The sequence below is a fragment of the Neofelis nebulosa genome, chromosome 9 (assembly GCF_028018385.1).
Source record: "Neofelis nebulosa isolate mNeoNeb1 chromosome 9, mNeoNeb1.pri, whole genome shotgun sequence".
NCBI lineage: Eukaryota > Metazoa > Chordata > Mammalia > Carnivora > Felidae > Neofelis > Neofelis nebulosa.
The window spans coordinates 92,416,932-92,438,894 of record NC_080790.1 but is presented as its reverse complement, the minus strand read 5'-3'; the positions used below and the strand labels follow the sequence as shown (position 1 = coordinate 92,438,894).

The window sequence follows — 21,963 nt, the reverse complement described above, 5'->3', positions numbered from 1 at the left end:
GCCCGCCAGGCGTGCGTCGCGGGAGTCTCCCCGCACCTTTTTTTTTTTTTTTTTTTTTTTTCCCTGGGGGCTGGAGCGCCGGGCTCCGCCCCATCATCGCTTCTAGCAAGCTCCCCGCAGCCCCGGGCTGCCGCCGCTGCCCCTAGCCCGGCGCTCCTGCACGCTCGGGGCAGCCTGGGGCGCGGGTGGCGAGTGCAGGGCGGGGAGCGGCGCGGAGGGGAGGGGAAGGGAAAGAAGAGGAGGGCAGAGGAGGAGAGAGCTGGGGAGCTGAGGAGCAGAGGCGGGCGCCGCACCGCCCCGCGCCCCGCACGCTCACTGGCTCCGGAGACGCGCGGGCGGGCTCCTGGGCGCACTGGCTGGGTCACCTTGTCCGGGAGGTAAGTCCCGACCGTCCCGGCAGCGCCGGCTGGCGGAGGGGCTGGCAGGAGCCGGGCGGGGGCCGCGGGCGGGCGGGCGGGCGCAGGAGGCGGCTCTCACGCGGGAGGGCGCCCAGGCTCCGCCTCGGAGCGCGCAGACCCAGCGGCGGCGCGACGCCCGCGGTGAGTCCGGGTGGTCGCTGTGGCGGGACCTAGGAGGCTCGGGGTCGCCAGGATCTAGGGGAGAACGGAACTGGCGAGGAAGATGCGGAGGAAGGGGTCGGGTGCTGTGAACCCCGGCTGCAGTTTGGCGCCTCGCCACCCCAGTCGCCCCGGCGACGCGGAAGGGCTGTTGTGCAAAGTCGGTGGGAGCTAGTGAGACCTAGACCTCGGAGCGCAGTGGAGCGGGACTGCCCAAGGCCTTGACGGTGCGGGGCTGACATTGGCTCTGCAGGTTCGGGCGACCCCCTGAAGCGACCCAAAGGAGACCAGCTGGGGCTGGTGAGCGGGGCAGCCGCGGAGCTGGGGACCGAGGTCCAACTGGGACTGGGAAGGGAAACCGGCTTGGATTGTCTTTGCCAAACCAAGGGAAAAAGGAAGGCGAGGGTGCGAGAGCATTGGGATGGGGACTCCCAACCCGAGACCGGGACGGAGGTGGGGACTCCGGGAGACCCCGTGTCCGCGAGCTGTCTGGTCCCTGGCAGCTACGACAGCCTGCAGCCTTGGGAGCCGCCAGCCCCGCGCAGAAAGGGGACCGAGTGAGTGGACGCGCTTTTGGAGATCAAGTTCTAGTCTCGCATTCCCTAGGCATGATTTCTGTCCCTTGGTGTACGCTCTCCGAGCTGCTGCGGAGGAAGGAATGGATTGCAGGCAGAGTTGGGCACTTTTCTTAGGGAAGGGGCTTTGATCGCTGTGCGTTTTCTGAAAGACTCCAACAGAGTGGGTGCTTGCATCCTTGCTTTTGAGAGGCTGTCAGTGGGGTCGCTTGGCTTTTCTGAAAGACTAGAGGAAGGCGTCATCTGGTCGCCTTCATTTCCTTGTAGGGGGATCCCCTTGAATGCAGAGGCGTGGGCGCCTGGCACCCAGACTTCAGGTGAGCGCAGCCTTTCTGCGGCGTCAGATGCTCTGGCGCCTCGTGGCTAGTGGCCCGGACTCAATGTCTGTGCCTTCTCTGGCCTCGTTCCGGTGTTTAGTGCAGCAGACGCAAGTCGAGGACTCGGTTGTTTTGAGGGATAGAAGGTGGATAGCTCCGTTTTCAGGTTAGAATCAGGCTCAGGCGGTGGTGCGTGCGCGCGTGTCTGTGTATCTGTCCGTTTCCCTCCTACTGGCCAGCGTGTTTAGTCAGAGCCCAAAGGGAGAGGCGTGCTGCGCAGACCTGCAGCCTGTGGGGTGAGCAGCCTGGTAGCGAACCCCAGAGCGGGCCAACTTTTCTTTGCGGAGGTGTGATCGCCAGGACAGTCTGCGTGGTGCTGGGATGTGGTCCTCCTCTGAGAGGGGTCCGATTCAAAAATCCTCACAGCAGCAGAACCGAAGACGTGCCACCGAGGTGGCACCGCAGCAGTCTGATGTCCCTTCTTGCTAGGACAGGAAGTAGCAGGAGCCAAATTTTCAGATGATTTATTGAATGCTGTGTTCCTGGTGGTTGTGTGGAGTGTCTTTTTGGAGATCAGACCACAGGTGCCACCAGGCCTGTGAGAAGGTGTGAGGAAGAGCCCTCCACCTCCTTCCTTCCCTCCCTCTCTCCAACACCCCTGGCACCTTTTCAAGGAGCAAAAGTTGGTTTGTAGCTGGTCTGGTCCCCTCTTCCACCCCTCCCAAACCCACTGCATAAAAATGGAATTGCCATAATCAAGAGGACCTTGTTAAATAAAGGGGAAAAATAGGAAAATCTGTGCTTAAAGGTTTTTTTTTTAAGATTGAAAATTTCAATAGTACACCAAAGTTGAGAGAATATTACACTGAACCCCAGGTGTACCCCTCATCCAGTACCACTGGCTGGATGTCCTTTGTCCTGGCCCTTTGTCCTGGCCTCTTTTCAACCACCTCTCCTCAGAGTTTTGGAGGCCGTGTTTGATGAAATTTTAAGAACTCATTCCAAGCCCACTTCATCTCTAAATGCAACCCCAGGTATCTCCAGTTGATGATATTTCATTCCATTTCACCTATCACCAGAAACGACTGCTTTAAATGATTCCATTAGAACGGGTTCTATCTTAAAATAGAAATGAAGGCAGCCCCATTTCCATTTTGGGGTAGTCAAACTTGCTGATGTTCCCTGAGGTATGGGGGGGGGGGATTGAAGGAAGAAAAAGAAATCTAGATCCTGAGAAAAAGAGACATTTGAAACCATTAGATTTCACTTATACCAGTTGATATTCAGGGAATAAACAAGATTCCAGCTGAACCATAAGAGGGAAAAGAACTTTTTTTTTTTTTGGTAAAAACTTTAAACTCAATTCATAAATCATAGGCAATTAATTAATTCCATATTTAGCATGACGTAAATTAAAAGTGCTACACACTGGACTCATCTTCCTCATTAACTCTGACCTGTATTTTCTAGGGAATTATTTCTATTATAAGAGAATAAAAAGGTATTTTCTTATGTAAGTTTTCTATCCAAGACACTAGCCAGTGCTATTCAGGGGTTCATGAGCAGTACTGAATATTTCATCTCTCAAATAGAAAATAAATGTTTGGTCATCACACTAGCCACATCAGATACACCCTCTGGAGAGACACTAGCTTGCTCAGATTTGAGCTCAAGTGTGGTTTCTGGTGGCTGGAGAAGAATAGCATGGTGAGGCCTCTAGAGACAATGGGAGGGTGCTCCCCCCACATTTGTACATGGCTCCCTCCCACCCTGCCACCTCTGTGCCTTCCCTTTATATAAAAGCTGTTCCTAAAAATTGTCAATGTTCTTAGAGGATTCAGTCAGACATTTGAATACCTTTATGAAGTGCATTATTTAAAGGCATCCTTAGTTAACCTTTCGTAATATGAATAACCATCCTGTAAGTGAGCAGTTTTAAATAAAACCTTATCTTTCTGTGATACCAGCATGGCCCTGAGCCCCTCACTTTGGCCTTTGCAGATCCCCATGCACACTGGAGAATCTCATGACCCACATGGACTGATTGTAATACTGTGACCTGTAGCTTGAGCAGACTTCATGTTACCAGCAAAATTATTTGAGTAAGTGGGCAAAGGTGGCAAGGATTGAAGGGTGGGGTGTTCATTTGTCAGCATCAGCAAAGCATTGGGGCAAAATGAGTAGCAAAACAGCCTGTACATTCAGTGGGAAGTCCTGAAGCTGTTTTGCTGAAACATACTGATATGAGGAGGTATTGGAGCCATAGCTTTTGACTTGGCATCACCACACTTGAGACATTGTGCCAACATGTCAAAAAAAGCAAAACGTTGAAGATGTGCATATATTAAATATCCCAAATATTGAAGACGGGCTTACCAGGTCCTTGCCTGTGTCACCAAAATTGGAATAATGAAGGTAGTAGCAGGTGGTTTTTAACAAATATGATTTTAAGCATTCTCTGTGCAAGATACTTAGACATTTCCAATTATTCCTGAGAGTTCATAAGTGTGTGTGTGTGTTTTAATTTTAAGAAAGATTTATTTATTTATTTTGAGGGAGGGAGAGACAGAAAGAGAAAGAGGGAGAGAGAGAGAGAGAGAGAGAGAGAGAGAGAGAGAGAGAGAGAGAGAATGGGGGAGGGGCAGAGAAAGAGGGACAGTGGGAGAGAGAGGATCCTAAGCAGGTTCTGCACTGTCAGTGCAGAGCCCGATGTGGGGCTTGAACTCACAAACTGTGAGATCATGCTCTGAGCCAAAATCAGGGGCTGAACACAACTGACTGAGCCACCCAGGTGCCCCTCATAAATGTGTTTTAAAGAGGGGCTGAGTAACGTTTTTAGGCATTGGGCTACAATCAGCGTCCCCACAGTGGTTTTCTTTGCCATCCAGTGTACTGGATTTCAGCTGGATGTATAGGGGGAGACAGTGGGGGGTGATTTGGAATTTTCCCAGTACTGTGATTGCCCACCCAACAGGCTTTTCCTGAAGGTCCTGTGAGGAGACGCTTGCTTGTTGGGTGATCTTAGAGACTTCACTTAGCTTTTCTGAGCTTCTTCTGTTTCTTTTCATCTGCTTCTTTTTGGGATTTTGAAAACAATGTTTATAGTTGACACAGTGTTTTTTTTTAAATGGGGAAGGCGGGACTGAGAACACTTTGATGTCTTAACTGTATGTCTCTTCAGGTGAAGTACCCCCCACCACCACCACCACCATCCCTCTGAGTCCCTCTGAGCGCTGGGAGTGAGTCCAGCCCCTGCTCTGCACCTGCAGCAAAAGTCAGAATGGGGACTTTGTGCGTTCCTCCTTGTGATCCTGCGGTCCTATGTAGGAATGAATGTGTTTGGGTGATGTAGACATTCATGTCAGGGAATTGAAAGGGAATGTACAAGAGAAGCTTGTGAGCAGAAATATATCCTTAACACAACTCAATTTAGACTCATATCACATTTAAGAAATTACATGGTGCATGTTCTCTAGGAGAAAACATTTTGAAGCAGATTATCAACAAGCTACAAAGTACCAAACCTGTTAAGTTGCATTACATAAAATACTGAAGACCCAAACCTGTTAAGTTTCATTAAATAAAATACTGAAGACCAACAACAACAAATAAGCATTGGGATCCAAGATAACTGTTAGAACCAAGAATAACATGACCAGGAAAAAAATATACATACATAGAAAATAACGAAGATAAAACATGCTTCTGAAAGCATGCTTCAGACCAACCCAGGGGATGGCTTTGCATATTTACTTGCATGAGAATGATTTATCTAGGAGTTCAGTTAACATTATTCCAGAAAGATGGAGAGTTTTGTCCTTGAGGTTAAAATCAATGTTCAGTCAGTGTGAAACATTTTGAGTTTTTAGTTCTCAATTGATTCTCAAGATGTTCAAAGATATTTGAAACTTAGGTCTCGATATTGCCATAATGTGATGGCATTTAGGGCGTGTGACTCCGAGGAAGAGGAAACAGAGTGATTTACTGATTGCATGGTGAGTCTCTCAGAAAGGGCCCGCTTAGTTTAAATTCTTATTTTATCTTATTAATGTTTATTTATTTATTCTGTGAGAGAGAGAGAGAGAGAGAGAGAGAGAGCAAGCAGGGGAGGGACAGAGAGAAGATGTTGGGGAGAGAATCCCAAGCAGGCTCCACACTATTAGTGCTGAGCCTGACTCAGGGCTTGATCTCATGAACGGTGAGATCATAACCTGAACCAAAATCAAGAGTCAGATGCTTAACCGACTTAGCTACCCAGTTGCCTCTAAATTCCTCTTTAAAAAAATTTTCGCTTCTCAAGCCTTCGACCTCATTGGGTAACTACTTTCACATGTATCTTCCATCTGTCCTTTTTTAATCTTCTAGAATGGGGAATGTCATTGTTGAAAACAAACCAAAAAACAAACATTTCAGATGTCAGAACTACAAGCATTGTATTCCATTGCCTCAACTTTAAATTAAAGATACTTCTGAAAGAGAAAAATATATTTTACCTCAAATATCCTAGAGCTTCACCTCTGCTTAGGGAAGCAAAGAAAAAAATGTTACATAAACTCACCTTTCTGCCATGTGTACAATATGCAGTTTTTTACTTATGACCTTATCCTCAGACCTTCGTGGCATAGACTTATAGCTGGTGTAGATGTTTGAAGTAAGAGGGTTTGTTTTTGGGGTCCTAATAGGATTAAGTCCTGGGACAGGATTAGCAAACCCTGTAGTATTGCTGAGTGGTAGGCTCAGGTTCTGTGTGGCATTGGAATGGACCCCAAGGATGCCTAACTCATCCTACCATTGATGGCTACTAATTCTTTTGTTATTTGCAGTGTCTAAAATTGCCTTTAAATACAGTCCTCCCTTATCTGCAGGGGATGTGTTCCAAGACACCCAGTGGACGCCTGAAACAGTGAATAGTACCAAGTCCTCTATATACTCCTTTTTTCTTATACATACATTCCATACATATCTATGGTGAAGTTTAATTTATCAGTTAGGTACAAGAAGAGATTAACAACAATAGCTAATAGTAAAACAGAAGATTTATAAAAACATACTGTAATAACAGTTATGTGGATGTGGTCTCTCTCTCTCAAAATATCTTACCGAACTGTACTCACCCTTGTTGTGATGATGTGAGATGATAACATGCCCAGGTGATGAGATGAAGTGAGGTGAATGGTGTAGGCATTGTGATGGAGGCTACTGTTGACCTTCTCGCTATATGTCAGTATGAGAGGGTCATCTACTTCTGGACCTCAGTTGATGGTTTGTAAATAAAACTGCAAAAAGTGAAACCAGGGGTCAGGGAGAGCATTTCTGAAGGCAACCTTAATACCTGAAATCTGAGCATTAGCCCCTAAACGTTTCCTGTAGAAGGGACCTTATGCTTACCAGTTGGGATAATGGGGCTGTGTCCTGTATGGCAGTCAGAAAAGTTGAGATGTGACAGGTAAACAGGGTGCACCGTCTAACCTCAGGGTATGGCCTGTGCTAGTAGCTCAGACATTTGTGTACGTATTTTGAGAGCCACTCAGACATTCACAGATGTATTTTAAGAGCACCAGGTCTCCTGTAGCCCCTGCATGCGCACAGACAGTGGACAGGACCCTGCACTGGTCAGTCCCTTCACTCCCAGCCCAGTCCTGAAATGCGTTCCAGCATCCCTTGCCTGCATGCAATCCTATTTTCACTTTTCTCCCCCAATCTCTTTCCTTTCCCATAATTCTCTTTGGTATAAAAGCAGTTCCTCCACAAAGAACCATGAGTGGATTAATTAATGGGCATACTGTCCCACAGCTTTTCTTTCATACACTAAACCCAGAGACACAGCACATTCATTATCAGTACTGCCACATAGTACAGTACTCTAAATTCCCTCACAAAGATGGATTTCCGCTGAAAGCCAATTTTAAGTAAAGGAGAATTATCTGTTTTGTTATTTCTAAGTTCATTCTCTTCCTTTTATTCTTATATTGATTTTTTTTTTAAGCCGCGAACATAAGGGTCCCACCTTTGCACAGGGGCAACTGCTTTGTTGTTCTTTATTCAGAATTAGATCATTGGGGTTCTTTTTGGAAATTTCTTGTAACTGCATCTGGGCTCTAAGGGCCATGCAACCTGCAACCATGTCCCACTCACTCAGAATAAGGAAGACGGTGGTCACTGTTTTGATGGTCTTGGTCCTTCTGTCATGCCCTGTGACCCTTCTTGTTGGGGTCCTCTTGCGTAATATTCATTGGCACAATTGCTAATCTGAATGTTCTTGGTGTAGGTATATTAATTGTGAATAGGAGCATTGAATATATTATGGAACATCACAGTCTATTCTCAAGCACAAGGAAAAATATATGTGTTGATTCAAAATGTGCAGAACAATGTAGTTTCCTGTCCTGATAGTAGGCCTTGAGTAGCTGAATTGCCAAGTACCTTTCCAGGAAAAGTATGTACTTCAGATTCTTGGGTCCCAAACATATATTTGCAATCCAGATTCCAGTAATTACTCTGTTGTTCATTGCAGGCCAACAGGACCGCATAGTATGTATCAACACAGTGAGTGTCCCTGGTGCAAGGTGTGAACAGCATGGTGATGCCTTCTCTCAGTTAGTGTTTGGCCATGGTCCAGCCTCACAGACCCTCTTTCTTTTCCAGAGAAGAGATGTTTTGCCATGTTTGATAACTTCATGACACCAGCATTCTATTTTGGAAAGGTCATGCTTATAATACCACACCTGGCTTGCACCTCCTTCCTCCCTTCCTTTTTGCCTTCCCACAATTGGAAGCTCCTTTGCAAGCAAAGACTACCTCCCGTTGATGGTCTGCTGCCATTATTTCCAACTCAGAGTTCAGCACTGCCTGTCTCCAGTTGCTCTGTGCACCCAGCACTGTAGCAACCAAACTCACAGATGGTGTGAGCAAGGGACTTCCTGGTTACCCCTTGAGAAGAGATGAGTTAGCTGTGCTATAACCCATGTAGAACTCCCCTACCTCCCCATGTCTTGTTCTGTAGCTATTCTAATATCCATTGGGACCGGGAAAACTTTCTGGTGTCCTTCAAATAGTCAATTGCCTAGTCCAATTTAGAATTGCAAGTTACATCTAATTTTAGGCTTACTTCTAGGGCTGGAGAAGCTTTGCCTGGTGAGAGGGACCCTCGGCCCTCAGGCACCTAGATGAACCAGTAGATCCTTCTGGTAACTTTTGAGGGCCTTCCCATACCACAGTCCCTGACTCTAGCCCTAGGTTCCACAGTCTCAAGCTTCTATGCTCCTGACAGGCAACCCCAAACTCAGGATTGAAGCTCCTGGGTTTGCCTTGTCAGCTCCCAGGAGAAAGCCATGTGGCCTCCCTGGGAATTTCACCCTCAGACCTGGAAAGGGTCTCTTCATATTCCAGGTGAGGGGCCAGAGGCCTATGTATGTATGTATGTATGTATGTGTGCTCTCTGCATGCCAGAGACTGGGGAGTGGCAGTGTCAAGGTGAAATGGGCCTACTTTAGGAGCAGAAGAAGCACTCCATGATGACCATGAGTTTCCAGACTGTGCTTGTGGCTGGTGGCAGAGGCCTGACCATCAGGGAGAATGGGAGACAGTGAGTCTCAATGGAGCACATAGCATCCCACTTCCCCTTGACTACAGTGTGTCTTGGGCACCAGAGGAGGAGCTGGAGGCAGCCACGGGCTCTGGGGCATTAGCACTTCAGTGGAAATTGAAGCTGTCTGGTAGTGAGGGGTGAGTGATGCAGGGGCTCATGAAAGCTGAACCCTGGACCATTCCAGACTGAGGAATGACCTCACTTCTGTATGGCTGCAGATATTCCAGATGCCAGGGGCTGGCCCATCTGGACCTATGACACCAATGCAGTCTTCTAGCCTTCCTGACTTCAGGATTTGGCTCTCAGGACTAGATCTGGACACCACTCCACGAGTGGTGGACCTCCACTTTACATTTCTCTCTGAGGGGAGGTGTTGCACCACACATAAAGTGGGGCCATCTACATTGAAAGGAGAAGCCTCATCCTTCTGTTTTCCAGATGAAATTTAGGGAAGTGAATGTATTTGCAGAAGCAGAGTAAGCTCAGGTCTGAAGGGCCAGATTCAGGCTTGCAGAGCTTTTTTGGAGCTTGTCATGAGGATTATCAGGATAACCAATGGATGCCTCTTACTGCTTGTGCCTTCTTGTACTGTCTGTGCCTCTCTCCCAGGAAAGAAGAGGAAGGGAAGAGAAGGGAGGGGAAGGATGAAGATTTGAAACATGTGTATTATTCCATTTCATTTCCTTAGCAACCTCCTGAGATGCCTCCATTATACACTTGGTGGGATGAGACTCAGAGGGATTACTCAACCTGCTCTGTAATGTCACTGCTGGTTTTAGGGCCTCTGGACATGGACAGAGTTTATCAGGGTTTATTTATTTCTGTGTTTGTCTCCAAAGTTCATGTTTTCTCACACATGATACTCAGGGATTTGTTGTTGTTGTTGTTGTTGTTTTGCATTGCTAGTATCTGATGTATTGTCCTAAGACAATAACATATCCTATGCAATAGTTGGACAGACAAACAGAGACAGAAACTTCCATTTTGCAGCAAAGACCAAGGAGGACAAATGTAATTAGGTCATTTCTCCATCTGTGCTTTTTGATAGTTTCCTTGGAGGACAGTGCCCAGAGCATGTCAGCAAACTGTGACCCACGGTGTGGGGGAAGGAGGAGTTGGGTTGGGCCAGACCAGGAAGTTGTGTGCCTAGAAAAGTTCAGAACAGAAATCTCCTGCAGAATATACAGCAGTCAGGGTGGCGGGGGGGTGGGGTGGGAGAGAGGGGGAACCCATTCCCTCTAAATGCCATGGGCCCCAGACATTTATAGAGAACATAAAAATAAACTAAACAGGATAGCAGATTGCCTAGTGAGACCTTGTGGGCACTCAAGGCTTTTCCCAGAAGATACAACTGTCCTGTCTCCTTCGATGCTACCCAGAAATGCTGGTCTTCCTGGCATTTGTATTCAGAACTATATATTTCAGGAATATATTTTGGTGAGTTGGACTCTATCCATTGCTTATGTTTCCCTCCTTAGGACCAAGTTGGTGCCTTTATTAGAGAATGAAACACAGATGAACTCCATTGTTTCTTGTGGCACAAATCAAAGGGACTCTGTCTGCACTGTGGTGTGGCTTAGCCCTGGAAGGTGTCTTGGGGGCATAGTCCTGATGGTGCACTTCCCTCTTTTCTGACTCCTCCTTCCCCTCTTTTACCCTCCTTGATTTCACTGACCAGGCCTTTTCTGGCAGAATGGGCTGAGCCCTGGCAAGAGCCCACTGTTTTTCATACTCCCCATACTCTAACTAAACTGTCCTGTGGTCTTGCTTTTGACTGTGATTTATATGCAGCTGGCTCCCAGATTTCTTTCTCTATTCCTAAACCCTCCCAAGGCTCAGCCTTGTCTATCCACATGCCCACTAGCATCTCACTTGGGGACGTCTGCCGCAGAGAACCTCCCTCTGCCTTCCCCAGGCCCTCACACTCCCTGCCCATGCCCTTCCTCTGGTGATGACACACAGCAACCTAGATATCCAGAAAATTGCTCACCTCTTAGGCTCCTACCTCTTCCTTGTCACCAGATTTCTTACCTTCTCAATATTTTTTTACCTCTCCCTTGCATATCTTCCACCATTAGCTCCATCTGGACATTCACCTTCTTCCAGGTGCTCTCAGCAGCTTCCTGCAAGGTCTCATTACCTGCTCCCATGTGCTTCTCATTTCCAGTCTCCAGGACTGTTGGAAGAATTAGCTTTCTAAAATTCACATCTCATCTCGAAGGCCTTCATTGGCTTCTCATCTCCAGTTAAATAGGAAGGCTGCCTGGGGAGGATAGCAAGCTGTCCATGACAGTCCTGTCCACCCTCCAGCTTCTTCCCCAACTCCATAGGTTCCTATAACACTGGCCATTCATGCTCCCACCAACATACCACATGTTTTCACGCCTCTCCCCATGTTGGTTGTCACCTCCTGCTAATCTTCAAGGCTCAACTAGGCCATACCTCGTGCCTTTCCTTCAAAGTTCAGTGTCCCTGCCTCTGGGTTCCTTGTTACCTGGGCCCACCCCATTCTGGTGTGGCATGAGCAGAACAACCAAAGTAAGAGATACCTGGAAATAATTTTGGCAAGAAATATGTGGAACCATACAAAATAACTGTAGAATTTTACTCATGGAATAAGGGAAGATTTGAATAAATGGAGAGAAACACAATGCTCTGGGATAAGAACACTCAATAGTAACAAGATGACATTATTTTCACCAAGTTAATTTACAAGTTTAATGCCATTTCAATCAGAATCCTGATGTTATAATTGCCTTTTGAACTTCACAAAATTATTCAAAACCTCATGAAAGAATAATCAGGCTGTGATGCTAAGTTTATTTAAGTGTAGAGGAATGAAGGAGGGCTTATCCTCCCAGATAATGAAACTGAGCATCAAAACTATACCCATTAGGATGTCTATCATAAAATTTTAAAAAAGCAAATAATAAGTGTTGGTGAGGTCGTGGAGGAATTGGAAGTCTTGTACATTGCTGGTGGGACTGTAAAATGGTGCAGTTGTTATGGAAAATAGTATGGAGGTTCCTCAAAAAAATCAACATGGAATTACAATATGATCCAGCAATCTCATTTCTAAGTATATTTCCTAAAGAATTGAAAGCACAATCTTGAAGAGATATTTGGATAATCATGTTAATAGCAGTGTTATTCACGAGAGCCAAAAGGTAGAGTCCAAGTTTGCAGCCCAAATGTCCATTGATAGATGAATTGATTTAAAAGGGTGTGGTGGGTATACAATGAGATACCACCTCACACGTGTTGGAATGGCTAAAATTAACAACACAAGAAACAAGTGTTGGCAAGGATGCAGACAAAGGGGAACCATCTTGCACTTTTGGTTGAAATGCAAACTGGTATAGCCACACTGGAGAACAATATACAGGTTCCTCAAAAAACTGTATATATATATATATATATATATATATATATATATATATATATACATACACAATACTGTATACACAATACACACACACATATACATATACACACACAATGGAATATTACTCAACCATCAGAAAAAATGAAATCTTGTCATTTGTAATGACATGGATGGAGCTAGAATGTATTACGCTAGGAGAAATAAGTCAATCAGAGAAAGACAAATACCATATGATTTCACTGATATGTGAAATCTAAGAAACAAAACAGATGGACATATGGGATATGGGGCAGAGAGGAGAGAAGGAAACAAACCACAAGATATTCTTAATGATAGAGAACAAGCTGAGAGTTGATGGAGGGAGGTGGGTGGAGGTGGGAGGTGGGTGGAGGTGGGAGGTGGGGGGGATGGGCTAGATGGGTGATGGGTATTAAGGAAGACACTTGTGATGATCACTGTGTTCTATGTAAATGATGAATGACTGAATTCTACTCCTGAAATCAATGTTGCACTGTATGTTAACTAAAAGTTAAATTTAAAAAATTAAAAAAAAAAAAGGATATGGTATATGCATGCAATGGAATATTATTTAGCCTTAAGAAGGTGGAAAATTCTGACACATGCTACAACATGGATGAACTTTGAGGATTTATAAGAAGTGAAATAAGCCAGTCGTAAAAAGACAAATATTGTACGATTCTGTTTATGTGAGGTTCCCAAAAGAGTAAATATATAAATACAAAATATAGATCAATGGTTACTAGGACATGGGGGCAAGGAAGAGGAAGAATTGTTTAATGGATATGGAGTTACAGATTTGTGAAATGAAAAGATTCTAGAATCTCCCAAAAAGCAGAAGTCCAAGACCAGATGACTTCACTGATAATTCTACCAAACTTTAAGAATAATTAATACCAGTACTTCCCAAACTCTTCCAAAAAAAAAGAAGAGGGGGAACACTTCCAAACTGATTGTATAAGGCCAACACTACCCGATGCCAAAACTAGACAAGGATGCCACAAGAAGAAATTCACAATATCCCTGATGATCTTAGAGGCAAAAATCCTCAGCAGAATACTAGCAAATTGACTTCAACAATACATTAAGAGAATCATACACCATGATTGAGTGGGATTTATTCCTGGGATGGGTTCAGCATCTGCAAATCAGTGTGATACATTACATTAACAAAATGAAGGAGAAAAATTATATGATCATCTAAATAGATGCCGAAAATGCAGATGCATTTGTCAAAATTTAACATCCATTTATGATAAAACCTCTCAACAAAATGGGTGTAGGTGGAACATATTTCAACATAATAAAGACCATATATGATGAGTCCACAGCTAACATCATACTTAACAGTGAAAACCTGAAAACTTTTCCTCTAAGATAAGGAACAAGACAGAGATTCCCATTCTCACCACTTTTATTCAATATAGCGGGTGTTCTAACAAGAGCAATTAGACAAGAAAAAGAAATAAAAGACATCCAAACTGGGAAGAAGTAAAACTGTCACTACTTGCAGGTGACATGATATCATATATAGAAAACACTAAATCCTACACACACACACACACACACACACACACAAAATCAGTAAAGTTGTAGGATACAAAAATTGATATACAAAAATCTGTTTCTTTTCTATATACTAATAACAAACTATAAGAAATAGAAATTAAGAAAAAAGTTGATTTACAATTGCATCAAAAAAGATAAAATGCCTATGAATAAATTTAAGCAAGGAGGTGAAAGACACGTACACTAAAAACTATAAGACATTGATGATAGAAATTGAAAAAGGCACAAATAAATGGAAAGATACTTTGTGCACATGGATTGAAAAAATTAGTATTGTTAAAATGTCCATACTACACAAAGCAGTCTACAGATTCAATGTACTCCCTATCAAATTCCAATGGCATTTTTCACATAGAGAACAAACAATCCTCAAATTTCTATGGAACTACAAAAGGCCCTGAATAGCCAAAATAATCTTGAGAAAGGAACAAAGCTGGAAACATCATGCTTCCTGATTTCAAGCCCTATTACAAAATCTATAATAATTAAAACAGTATGATATTGCTACAAAAATGCATAGATCAATGGAACAGAATAGAGAGCCCAGAAATAAATATTTGGTCCATTAATTATGACAAAGTAACCAAGAATATATAATGGCTAAAGAACTGTCTCTTCAGTAGGTGTTGTTGGGAAAACTAGACCACTGTCTTATGCCATACAGAGGAATTAACTCAAAATGGGCAAAAGATGTGAACATAAGACCTGAAACTACAAAATTTCTAGAATAAAATGCAGTTAGTCACCTCCTTTACATTGGTCTTGGCAATGATTTTTGGATTTGACACCAAAAGCAAAGTCAACAAAAGCAAATATTAATAAGTGGAACTATATTAAACTTAAAAGCTTCTTCACAGTAAAGGAAATCATCAACAAAATTAAAAAGAAGCCTACCAAATGGGAGAGAAGTTTTGTAAATCATATATCTGATAAGGAGTTAATACTCAAAATATACAAAGGACTCATAAAATTCAACAGCAACAACAAAAACAATTTGATTAAAAATGGACATTTTTGCAAAAGACATAACACATAAAGGGTTAGTATCCAAAATCTATAAAGAACTTATCAAACTCAACACCCAAAAAGCAAATGATCCAGTGAAGAAATGGGCAAAAGACATGAATAGACACCTCTCCAAAGAAGACATCCAGATGGCCAACCAACACACGAGAAAATGGTCAACATCACTCATCATCAGGAAAATACAAATCAAAACCATAATGAGATACCACCTTACACCTGTCACAATGGCTAACATTAACAACTCAGGCAACAACAGATGTTGGCGAGGATGCAGAGAAAGAGGATCTCTTTTGCACTACTGGTGGAAATGCAAGCTGGTGCAGCCACTCTGGAAAACAGTGTGGAGGTTCCTCAAAAAATTAAAAATAGAACTACCCTACATCCCAGCAATTGCACTACTAGGTATTTATCCAAGAGATACAGATATACTGTTTTGAAGGGGCACATGCACCCCCATGTTTATAGCAGCACTATCACCAATAGCCAAAGTATGGAAAGAGCCCAAATATCCATCAATGGATGAATGGATAAAGAAGATGTGAGATACACACACACACACACACACACACACACACACACACACACTGGAGTATTACTTGGCAATCAAAAAGAATGAAATATTTCCATTTGCAACTACGTGGATGAAACTAGAGGGTATTATGTTAAGCAAACTTAGAGAAAGACAAATATCATATGACTTCACTCATATGAGGACTTTAAGATACAAAACAGATGAACATAAGGGAAGGGAAGCAAAAATAATATAAAAACAGGCAGGGAGGGGGACAAAACAGAAGAGACTCTTAAATATGGAGAACAAACAGAGGGTTACTGGAGGGGTTGTGGGAGAGGGGATGGGCTGAATGGGTAAGGGGCATTAAGTAATCTACTCCTGAAATCATCGTTGCACTATATGCTAACTAATTTGGATGTAAATTTAAAAAATGGACACTTTTCCAAAGAAGAGATACAGATGATCAACAGGTACCTGAAAAGTTGCTCAACATCACTAATGATCAGGGAAATATAAATCAAATCCATTATGAGATATCACCTCACACCTAATAGAATTGCCATTACCAAAAAAACAAAAAACAAAAAATAGCATGTGGAGAAGAGAACCCCTGTGCAGTATTGGTGGGAATGTAAATTAGTGCAACTACTATAGGAAGCAGTTTGGAGGTCCTCAAAAAATAAAAAGAAAGAAAGAAAGAAAGAAAGAAAGAAAGAAAGAAAGAAAGAAAGAAAGAAAGAAAGAAAGAAAGAAAGAAAGAAAGAAAGAAAGAAGGAAGGAAGGAAGGAAGGAAGGAAGGAAGGAAGGAAGGAAGGAAGGAAGGAAGGAAAGAAAGAAAGAAAGAAAGAAAGAAAGAAAGAAAGAAAGAAAGAAAGAAAGAAAGAAAGAAAAAGAAAGAAAGAAAGAAAGAAAGAAAGAAAGAAAGAAAGAAAGAAAGAAAGAAAGAAAGAAAGAAAGAAAGAAAGAAAGAAAGAAAGAAAGAAAGAAAGAAAGAAAGAAATAATAGAACCACATAATCCACCAATTCCACTTCTGGGTATTTGTCCAAAGAAAATTAGGTTATAACTCAAAAAGATATATGTATCTCCATGTGCATTTAAGCATTAGAAAGCAACTTAAGTGTCCATCAGTGAATAAATAAAGAATTTGTTACACACACACACGAATATTATTCAGCCATAAAAAAGGAAATCCTGCCATTTGCAATAACATGGATGAAACTTGAGAGAATTATGGTAGGTGGAATAAGAAAAACAAATACTGTATGGTATCACTTGTATGTGAAATATAAAAACAAAAACAAAAACAAAAACTAAACTCCCTAAGAAACAAACACTGAACTTATAGATGCTGAAAACAGATTGGTGGTTGCCAGAGGAGGAGGGGGGGGGGGGAGTGGGGTAAATGGATGAAGAGGGTCAAAAAGTAAAAAGTTCCAGTTATAAAATCAATAAGTCCTGGGGATGTAATGTGCAGCATGGTGGCTATAGTTAATAATACTATGTTGAATATTTGAAAGTTGCTAAGACATCTTAAAAGTTCTCATCACAAGAAAATAAAGTGCAAGAATGCATGGTGATGGATGTTAACTAGACTTATTGAGGTTATTTTATAATAAATGTAAATATTGAATCATTATGTTATACACCTGAAACTAACATAATGTTATATGTCAATTATATCTCAATTTAAAAACCCACAATGGTGAGACTAGTTGCTTGGCTGCTTATCAGGCTGATTACTCCCATCTCTGGGCAAGATCTGTGGGCTCTCTGGTACCAGATGATCCAGATGCCTGTCACTTAAGATCCCAGGGGACAAGATGAGGACATTGACTCTGGTTCTTTCTCATCTGTAAAATGGTGAGGGTACCTACCTGCCTCCTTCATGGAGTTACTACAAAATGCAAATAAAGGATAGAGTACAGAAGAAAGTTCGGTGTGGGAAGTGGGGGGCGGGGTGGGGAGTCAGTGCCACAAAAATAAATTCTGGACATCTGATTCACAATATGAATATAACACTATTGAACTATACACATGAAAATGGTTAAGATGGTAAATTTTGTGTTATGTCTTTTTTTTATGTTTATTTTATTTATTTGAAAGAGAGAGAGAGAGAGAGCAGGGGAGGGGCAGAGAGAGACAGAGAGAGAGGATCCCAAGCAGGCTCCATACCATTAGCACAGACACTGACACGGGGCTCAAACTCACAAGTCATGAGACTTACAAGTTACAAACTCACAAGTCATGAGACTCAAACTCACAAGTCATGAGCTGAAATCGAGTTGGACACTTAACTGAGTCACCCAGGTGCACCTACCATTATGTTTTTATCACAATAAAAACAATCTCACATTCATTGGAGCTCTAAGGTTCTAATTACTAGCAAATAATTGACAGACTGTTCTAGTTATCTATTGTTCATAACAAACTGCCTCCAGAATTTTGTGCTCATGGATACGTGGGTCAGAAATTCAGAAAAGGCACAGCACAGCAGAGATGCTTTGTATCTGCTCCATAATGTTTGGGGCTTCAGCTCTGAAGACTGATGGCTGGGGCTGAAGTCACTGGGGCTTCTTTGCTCTATATTGCAGGTGCCTGGGCTGGGCTCACTTGAAGGCTAAACCCAGATGGGACTGTCACCTGGAGTGCGTACACCTAGCCTTTGTCTGGAGCTTCCTCACAGCATGGCAGACTCAAGGTAGATTTCGTGTGCCTTAGCTGGTGCTCCAAGAGTGAGCATGAATGAGGCACAGAGTACAGGCTTATTCAGCCCAACTCCATTTTGTTTTAATAGGTGAGTCTCTAAACTAGCCCATATTAAAGAAGAGGTGACTTAGATCCAACTTCCTAAAGAGAGACGTGTCAAAGAATTTGTGACCACATTCAGTTTGCCATTATAGGTAAGATAGAGAACTCTGGAATAGATTCCGATCCCAAGAGCTTATTGAATTGGCAAAGGCAGCATGGCAATCGGAAAGAGCTGGATTGATCGACAACTGGCATGTAGGAAGTTGGCTGTTTGGATATACAGTCAAATTATATCCCTCCACATTATGAAAATTTCTGAGTGAATATAAAGAGAAACATCGATAAATAAATATAAAAAGCATAAATAAATTCAGCCTACAGTTGAATGTCTTAGTAGCATTTCCAAATGAGAATATTGATAAAGAATAACCAAATATATGTTACTCATTCTGTGCAATAAACACTGTAAGTGAAATTTAAAAAGCATAAAATAGCCTGGAAATAAACATTTATGACAAATGTAACAATGCTTAATCCTTGCAGAGTAAGCAATAAGAAACCAAACAACTTCATCAAAAACTGAGCATGTGCCATGGAGAAAAAGTTGAGATGAAATGGGAATGACTGATATATAAATGTATGCAAAAGTGTTTATCCTTAGTTATAATTGTGAAAATAGAAAATTTAGTTTCGGAAGACATATCTTCCTTCAAAAACAATTGTGTAGATTCAAAGATGGTGCTGCTCAGGTCAGTAAGGATGCCTGAAGAAAACATGGGCTCTCTGATTCTCTGTGCAGGAGAGCTGAGTCAGCCCTTATCTCAAAAGCTATTTGACATGTTCATCCAGGTCCTTCTGTTACCTCCTGGACCCCATGCATGAACCCATTAAGCTGCAGTTCTAAGGTACCTGCAAAACATGCACATGTGCACCTGAAGTAATAAATATCAGGGAAAAAACCCTAAATGCTTGTCATGAAGGGATTAAATATCATGTAGAAATGATGTTCTTCCAATAAATAATAAGATAAACTCAGTACTTGGTTCATTGACCAGGGCCATACCTGGTATCTATTTGTATGGGTGCATGTCCATAATAGGCTAATAAAGATAGAAATCTAGAGAAAATATGTTAAAAATTATGTGAATGTGTTATGCTGTGTGTTTGTGTGTGGGGGGGATAGTTTGTATATTCCTTCAAAAATTGCTGGAAGGCTATTCCCCAAATTATTAATAGTACATAGCTATGAGGAATAGGGCAGAAGTAGGAACTTTCATTTTTTACTTTATACATTGGTATAGTTTAAATTTACAAAAGTAAATGTGTTGCCTTTACAATAAAAAATTAAACAAAAATCTATCCTATGGAAATAAGAGGTCTGGATAAAGCTTTTTAGTTACATGTTCATACACACTTTGGGGGAAGTGGGAAACCTAGGGCCTCCTAGGAGTGGAGTAAAAGGTATGCAGAGCAAGTGATGCATGCTCAGGTTACAGTGACAAAGCAGGACTCAAAACCACATGTACTTACATGTAGAGGGAGAAAAATGCATATGTATTTGGGGAAAACTAGAGAAGAGGCCCCAACATGTATGCAGATTTTTCTTTCTTTATGTACTTTTCTAATGTTCTTATTGATTAATTATTACTGTTTGAAAAAACTAAAAAATCAGAAAAGACGTTATTTTGTACTCCTATACCCTGTGCCTGGAGCCTGGCACCCAGTAGGAGGTACTCAGTCCATGTTTGGCCTTCCTTGATTTCCACTCAACCCCATGCCCTCCTCTGGCAAAAGCTTTTCTGTTCTCCTGCCCACCATCCCCAGCTTGAGTGAGTTCTCATCCTTTCTGTGCACACTCATGCAAGCCCTCTCCCATGGCTCTATGCCCCACAACCGTGTAGACTGTTTAGAAGTAGTTCATTCAACATATCTCAAGTGCCTACCATGCACTCTATCTTGTGTTAAATGTCAGAGAGAAGAGGAAAATTTGGGGACCTTCACTGTACCTTCAATGGCTTGTCTGATGGGATGGGGCTTCATTTGCTCTACATGCCTGCAAGCGAGATGATGCAGGTGAGTACACGGGCTGTGGGGCTTGGAAAGAGACCTCAGTCAGAACAAGGGGTGGGGACATTCTGGCAAGGCTCAATCAAGACTGATTAGACCAGAGAAGTAGAAAGAAGTGATCTTCCAGGCAGAGAGTTCAGGATAAGGGTCAAAGATCAGATATGGCATTTCTGTATGGCCTCAGAACCTAATCTGCACCAATAGTGTTTATTGAGGTCTAGAGGACTGGATGGGAAACTGTAGACAGTCAAATTAGCTCACAAACAACTGTGGCTCTCTATTGCTGCATGCAGATTGCCCCAAAACTTACCACCATAAAATGCTCACAGTGTCTGAGGGTTGACAGTTTGGGAGAGAACAGCTGCCTGCATCCCATTCTGGTCTGTTGTTAGGGTGCAGACAGAGGGTATCTAGCACTGGGAGATTGGGGAATTTGGGCAGCTGGAGGTCAGCTGGGCAGCTCTGGAACTCTCCATGTGGCCTCTCCATGTGGGCTGTATTGGGCTTCTTTGCAGAATGGTGGCCTCAAGATGTTGGACTTCCTCAGTGACTTCTCAGCGTTCCAGTGTGAGTCTTCCAGCAGAAGACATAAGTCATGTGGACTTTTCTGCCTCAGGAGGCACATAATGGCACCCCCACCGCATTTCATCAATTACACATGAATCACAAGCCCACCTAGATTCAGGAAAGGGGACAGAGCCCCCACCTCCCAATGACAGGAGTGCCAAAGCAACATTGTGAAGTAATTGTGGGATGCAAAGTACTGTTATGCCCATCTTTGGAAAATATGATCTGACACAAATACTTAAAAGCAAACTGACTTGGTAGGTCTTTAGATCACAGATAAAAGTGGAATCTTTCTCAACACCAAATGATCCAGATCCATCTTTTTAGTATGTGGGTTCTTCCACACCTCATTACTTATTTTCCAGTATCAACATAAATTCTTAGTGTGTCAAATTATGTCTCAAAAGTATATTCTAGAGGGTGATGTTTTGTTAGGTCCATAATCAGAAACTGGGGCATAGGTTAATAGCACCAATATTACATGTTATATAGTGCATTAGTTATTATGTAAGTGAATTCTAGGTCTTAGGAATTTTGCTCAATTCCATCATTCTCCAGTATTTTCACTCAAGAGATGGAAGGGAAAGGTGAGAAAAAGAATTAGAAGTTTCATGTCCTTATATGTCTAATAACTTCTCTAGATTTATACAGAAATCAGTGGCAAAGCTGATTTGGATCTAGCTTTTTTGCTTTTTGATTTTTTTTGTCTTTTTTTTGAGGTGCAAAATACAAAGATCTTTTTTTGCAACTGTGTGAGTACATAGGTTAGAGATTGTCAAGCTTGAAAATAAAAGAGCCGGTTATTTTACCAACAAAATAGGCTTATTTGAGAATGGCAGAAAACTTGTAATTTGAGACATGTAGGCTATGGCCAAACTAAAGGCAAGTCTGAAAGACAAAGGAGAGGAGCCATTACTTTACAGAGAAAAAGGAGGAAGTTGGGAGGGGCTGCTTTAATGAAAGTCCATGGAAGGAACATGAATTTAGGATAGTGATGATTTCTCATTGGCTGAGTTGTAGCAGTTTCTCA

At 42.5% G+C, this 21,963-nt stretch overlaps 1 protein-coding gene across 11 annotated transcripts in view; it reads left to right on the top strand.

Moving 5' to 3' along the window:
• Positions 1–85: 85 nt before the first annotated feature.
• SYNDIG1 (synapse differentiation inducing 1) overlaps positions 86–21,963 on the top strand; it is a 181,567-nt gene continuing 159,689 nt past the window's right edge. The window contains exons 1-2 of one of the 11 annotated variants that reach the window (XM_058684696.1): positions 99–377; positions 18,143–18,249. The gene's annotated coding sequence lies outside the window, so the exon portion shown is untranslated. The other 10 variants (XM_058684693.1, XM_058684700.1, XM_058684701.1 and 7 more) reach the window with 10 other exon arrangements.